We start from the raw sequence: 6,880 nt of genomic DNA, 5'->3' as shown, positions 1-6,880 counted from the left end.
TTACTCCAATCTCAATACCTATTTGCGGAATAACTTGCATTCTACTCTATGAAAACATGGATAAATCGCATTTTTGAAATAATTGTTTCATCCTTTAATGATATGCATGGATTTATCGATCAAAGAGAATTGAAAATGGGGGTTGGTTGAGGGCCTTACTACTGAAAATCAATGACTCACTAATTGCAATAATAACCCTTTACAATTTATTTCTTGGATATAAGAGAATCAAAAGAGAAATTTTGGGTTATGCATCAAAGGATGCCAAATTGGAACCATGATAAAAAATGGAATGGAATCGATGGTGAATATTGATTAATAATCTCTGACTTGCCTAAAGACGTATTAATCTCTGATCTATGGTTCATTAGAGAGCTCAATAAACCATTATCTCTCATCAACAAGTGGATAAGCTTGAGCAAGTAGATTTAGAGAGATTTCAGATATTAAAAGAATATGAAATACTTCTTGAAAGCTTGAAGAAGATGCAAGATTCAAAGAGAATCAAGCTTCAAATTGATTGAAGTAGAACGCCCCATTCAATCCATAATACTCCATGATCCATAATCTTCATGAATCAACCCATACTTTTCTTGAAGACCATAAAGCCTTTGAAATATGATGTGTTGAGCCACCTTGAATGCTTGAAGGTAAGAAATTCAAGATCTTGGATCAAAATCCCAAAAATATGGTCCCATTATGCTTAACATGCTAAAATCTCCTTCAATGTCTTTAATCTTGATGCCAATGTTAGATGATAATGGTAGTAGAAGAGTCTCGAAAGTCAAGGGGAGGTTAAGAAGAACCAAAACTTGAAGAAATTTGGAGCTTCGAGGTTGAACCTATGACTACATGATGTGTATTAGTAAAGAGGAGATGAAGATCGAAGGCTTAGAGTGGCTCAATCCTAAGAATGATGCCAAGCAAGTGTCCAATGAATGCTTCAACCATAGGCAAGAGATTGGAGGCACCAATGATTAGTGTAGGAATTCAACGTGATTTACAAAGCATTTTTTAGGTAATTCTTTGTTGATCTCCACTAGCAAGAATGATCAAAAAGATACTTTACTTGTTTCTCATGACTCAAAGATCACTTGCTCCATGGTCAAAGAGAAGGATATGGCCTCCAAAGAGTAGGAGAAAAGATTTCTTTTTAGTCCAACATGAAAGCTCCACAAAAGATTGAAGGAAAGAAGAGAGAGAAAATCAATTTATAGAAAGTAACTGGACTTCTAAACCTGGCTAACTCTTATTACCCTTTCTTTAAATTTTTAACCTCTAGAATGGCTTTTTTCTTGAGCGTACGACCTATTATTTGGTCAATTGTGCCTCTAACTTGGTTTCCATGTCCTCCATTTAGCTCTAACTAGGATGTCCTCTACATGTAAAAGCTCCTTGGTCTCTACACATGTCCACTTCAAGAGTTGGATACCTTGTCCTTGAGAAACTGGAGTGTAATTAGTTTGCAAGAGAAATCTAAGGTAAGATTGTGATCAAATGGATCAAAGAACAATGGCTCTAATACCACTTGTCAAGAAGAGGACTTAGAGGCAAGAGAAGAGGGTGTAGAAGAGAGAAAAAAGAGGAGAGAGAATTAGTGACAATGAGAAATAAAGACTAGAAAGATAGAAGAGAAGAGAGAGAAGCCATAAAAGCTATGAACAAGAAGGTAAGATGAAAAGACTATAATTGTATTATGTAAGAGTGATGAAAAATTACAAGCCTTTTTGTAAAGCAATGAAAAAGTATATTTCCTTGTACTTGATTTTTGTGAAAGATTCTAACAAAGAGTCTAGAATTCAAGAGTCCATCTCAAATATGAACAAGGACCAAATGAGTTTCTTAAAGGAGTATGAAGATTATTTTGCATATACTTTATCTAACGAGTTACCACTAGAGAGGCCAGAAGATCATCACATTGATCTCATTCCTAGAAGCTCACCTCCAAATAGACCACCCTATCGTGTGAGTCTAACACAACAAGAGGAGATTATGAAGCAAGTGAATGAGCTCTTGGAAAAGGGTCTAATAAAACCCAATTACTCACCTTTTTGCTCTCCAGTCCTCTTAGTGTAGAAGAAAGATGAATCTTGGCGCATGTGTGTGGACTACATGGCCTTCAACAAAATTACAACTCAAAATAGGTTTTCGATTCCAAGGATTGATGATATCTTGGATAGATTAGATGGATCCAAATTATTTGGCCGGATTGACTTGAATAGTGGCTACCATTAGATAAGGATTGCTCCTAAAGATATTTATAAAATAGCATTTAGACAACTTTTGGTTTGATGAGTTACTTGTGCTACCATTTGGCCTCACTAATGCTCCTACAATATATACATATGCCAGTGTGATAAGTTATTACTAATAAAACCATCTAAAATAATGTCTCTTTTCTAGCTTCTTACAATTCACATTACAACCCTCTTGTTGAATTGCCTCATTTGCTCTACAAACAAGCATGGTGCCTCATGATCACACACAGTGCACCACAATAAACCATAAGCATTCAAGTTTTTCAATCTTAAAGATTTGTAAATTATAAGGGTATGTATTATGGAAAAAATTCTAGAGCATTGGGGAGGATAGCCCATTTTGATGATTAACAAGCTTTGAATATAAGAAGAGAGTAGAAAGCAACATAGGTATATGATATGGATAGTTACAAATGGCTTACCTTCTTGTTCATAGCTTTCACATGGCTTCTCTCTCTTATCTTTTATCTTTCTAGTCTTTCTCTCTCCTCATTCACTCATTCTCCCTCATCTTTTCTCTCTCTTATACACTTTCTTCTCTCACCTTGTAGTCCTCTTCCAAGAGGTATCAGAGCCATTCGTCTTTGATCCATTTGGTCACAATCTTACCTTTGATTTCTCTCAGACTAGTTACATTCTGGTTTCTCAAGGATAGGGTGTCCAACTCTTAAAGTGGACATGTGTAGAGACCAAGGAGCTTTCAAATGTGAAGGACAACCTAGTCACAACTAAATGGAGGACATGGAGACCAAGTTAGAAGCACAATCAACAAAATAGCACATCCTAGTCAAAAAATAGGCCATTCTGACTACCATTATCATCCAACATTGGCATCAAGATTGAAGATAGTGAAGGAGATTTCAACACTTCAATAATAATTGAGTTATATTTTAAGGATTTTGATCCAAGTCCTTGAATTTCTTGTATTCAAGAATTCAAGGAGACTCAAGACACTTATATTTCAAAGGCTATATGGTCTTCAAGCAAAGTATGGCCTGATTCATAAAGATTATGGAGCATGGAGTATTATGGATTGAATGGAACATTCTTCTTCAATTAATGGTTGAAGCTTGATTCTCTTTGAATCTTGCTTCAAAAGTAATTCATCTTCTTTTAATCAGCGAAATCTCTCTTAATCTACTTGTTCAAGCTTATCCACTTGTTGATGAGTGAAAATGTTTTATTGATCTCTCTAAACTACCATTGAACATATTTTTACCTTTTTAGTCCAATTAGAGATTCTAAATTGATATCTAGCATCAATTCCATTTCATCTTTAATCATGGTTCCAATATTCTATGCTTTAATGCATAACCTAGATTTGTTATTTTGATTCTCTTGTACCTAAGAAATAAATTATAAGGGTGAGTATTGCAATCAATGATCTTGTTGATTTGCGATGGTAAGATCCTTGGCCCAACCCCCATTTTCAATTCTCTTTTGATCAATCAATCCATTCATATCATTAATTAAAGGCTAAAAGAATTATTTCAAACATGCATTTCATTCATGTTTTAATAGAGTAGAATTCTCTTACCATGGATATACCCACCAAGGAAAAAAGTGGATGCTAGGGGAGATAGTGCAACAAAAGGGAGGTGACCCTCCCTTAGTATTGAAGATCCTGAAGGGTGCAACCAATTAACTTGGGGGAAACTTTGCCGACTTTCTTTTGATTCAATGCCAATGTAGGGAGCCTGTCCCACCATTTTATCCCTCACACAAGTATCACAAGCGGAGTAATTGGAGACTTAAAGATCTCAGTTGAAGGGCATTCACAAGGCCTTTATTGATCATATTACAAGGATTATAGGTTGATTTCAAGTCCTTTTGGCATTTATTAATAGGATATAGGTACTTGCAGTAGTAACATGGCACTTCAACATTTATTGGGATAATTTTCCAGACATTTATAGGTATTATAGGTTATTCTAAGCCATACACATGTTGCTTACGAGTTACTATAGAGAAACATGGTATTAGGGGCCATTTTGGGGGATTATTCACTTGATTACAAGTGCTACAAGGCATTTTAGAGTTTAAAAAGGGCTTATATAGGTCATTGAAGGTGGTTCTCGGTGCCTAGAGATCATATCTAGGTTGCTTAGTGCTCAAATATCCATGCTTGTGGTAGCACAAATGGCAAACAAAGAAAGTAGAGATAAGTAATCATTTTAGTAGTCATTTTAACCTTCAACAAATCCTAATCCACACCATGGTATCATTGGAAAGACACATGCCACTTATGAGATTGGAAAGACATATTTTAGGATTGACGAGCCAATTTTGAGCAGTCATGCATCTAACCCTCCTCCAATCTAAAAGTCAGCCACCTATTCCTCTAGGATGATTTCAAATTACCTATCACAGGAGTGCTTCTAATATTTCAGCTCCCATTGATAGCTCTATGCACATGCATCCCCAAGCACCAAATGGGCAACAATGCTTTTTAGAAATGGAGCTTTGTGATAAGATAGTGATGACTAAATATAATAACATTTATCATCACTAGGAGATTTGGAGGAGTGGACTTCAAAATTAGAGTCTTACTTTGACATCTTCCCTAGGTCCAATGATCAGAATATCTACTTTGCTACAATTCACCTTGAGGGCTTTGCTCATATATGGTGGAGGTACATAAAAAGAGAGAACCAACAAATTGCCAATTAGGAGGATTTCAAAGCAAATAAGGCCCAAGTATTTGTATATCCTATAGATAAAGAGAATTTGTCCAAGAGGTGGTATCAGTTGGACCAAAGAATCCTATCTATTATTAGAGAGTATACCAACTAGTTCTTGAACCTTACCATGTATGTTGAGAGTACAAGTGGTAGAGGCATGAGATGGTCAACTTGTAGTTAATGGTATTGTACAAGAGGAATATTTAATTGCATAGCCAATTGCTTATGATATGCGTCCAACATGCGTCCCTAAAGGTTGCATTTGGTTTTTAGGGAACAATCACAATCATAGCATTGACTCTCATATTTGGGGAGTGCAGGCAGTCAAAAACATCTTGACAAGGTCAGTGTTTTGATATTGGCCACTAGAAAGATCAACCTCTCCTTGTCTTTCCCTAGCTAATTCCATCTCTATCTATTGTACCAAGAGCTCCTTTTGGCATCTCATATCTTCCTTAGAGGAAGAGAGTCGCACGGCTGTGAGGGTGTCTTCATACACCTTGGCACGAGTAGCCTCTCTTACTTCTCTTTCTTTTTTCTAATTCCTCTAGTGACCTAGGGATCAATCAAAGTTAGAGATAGAATGCTCACAATTGGGAGTGATCTCACGAGGCTCATTAATGAAGCCTGCAATACATGTAGAGCCCCATCACCATCAAAAGGGGATTCCCACCTGGATCACTTTCTGATGAAGTCAGATTCACTTTAAACTAAGAGAAAGAGGAACAACAACAACATGGGGGTGACCACCAAGAAGAAAAGCATGAGAGCAATTATAAAGAGCAAGGAGATGGTGAGCAACAAGAAAGAGAAGTTTGAGAATTAAGGGAAGAGGAAGATAATAAAGAGAGATAATCTTTCAAGAAAAGGAAATAAGAAAAAGAAATATAGTCTATGGAGGATAGGACCAAAGACAAAGGGTCTAGGAACAAAAGAAAAGAACCAAGGAAAAGATTTTTTTTTTTTGGAGTGAAGTTGTGGAAGCAAAGTTCTTTCACCCTTCACCTTTCTTATTATTGAGTAGATACATATCGTTTTTTGAAATCATCAAATTTTTAGCAACAAAAAGTACCGGATCTTTGGAATTAAAAAAGAATAAGAGAAGCTTTGATTGCCTCATAGACTTTGTTAGCTGCCCGCTTTAAGAATAAGAGCATTGATCCTCAATCTATTTTAGCAGTAAAGAGAGTCCACATTATGTTTTAGCAGTAATAAACAGAGCCTAAGTATTTACCTATAATTAACACACACACACACGCACACACGTGCACGCGCGCACGTGCACACGCACACACGCAAAGCTCTCAATAAGGTCTTTTAGATGTGAATGATTTGTTATTATAGTATGTAACCATTAAGCATTGCAAGTTAGGATTAGCTAAAACATTTATCTAAGATTCGGATGTATCTAAGGATGTGACACAAAAGGATGCATCATTTGAAGGTTTTACAAACATGAATATATGGAAAGTATGAATATTGGGGGTAAAGGCACGTGTGCCTACATCGCCCTGTATTTACTACACACACCATGACTGCCTTTCTATACATTGCAAGTGGCAGACACCTATTACTACCACTTTATTATTTATTCTTTCAATGACTATTGAATAAGGGAAGACTAGTCACACATTATGATTGTTGGAGTTTCCATATATATGGTTTCTCTCTCTCTTGCTCCATATGGTATAGCTCTTCTTTTGCCCTTGCTTCCACTTGTGTGCTTCCACTCAGGCTCTACCTTTCAACTAGTATCAAAGCAACCATTTAAGGAGCTTCTTCATCCTTTGCTTCAACCGGGATTCAAACCTTCAGCTCAAGGTTTCATGGCAGTCATTGTTTCTTACTCCTGATATATGCATTGAGACTTCCCTTCTCTTGGCTTCTTCCAACTTGCTTCTGGCTTGTCGAAGAGCTTTCAAGGGTTTAGTTGAGCCTTGT

The sequence above is a fragment of the Lygodium microphyllum genome, chromosome 21, assembly GCF_053477565.2.
Source record: "Lygodium microphyllum isolate KBCC chromosome 21, Lygodium_microphyllum_v1.1.10, whole genome shotgun sequence".
NCBI lineage: Eukaryota > Viridiplantae > Streptophyta > Polypodiopsida > Schizaeales > Lygodiaceae > Lygodium > Lygodium microphyllum.
This window is presented reverse-complemented; position numbering follows the sequence as displayed.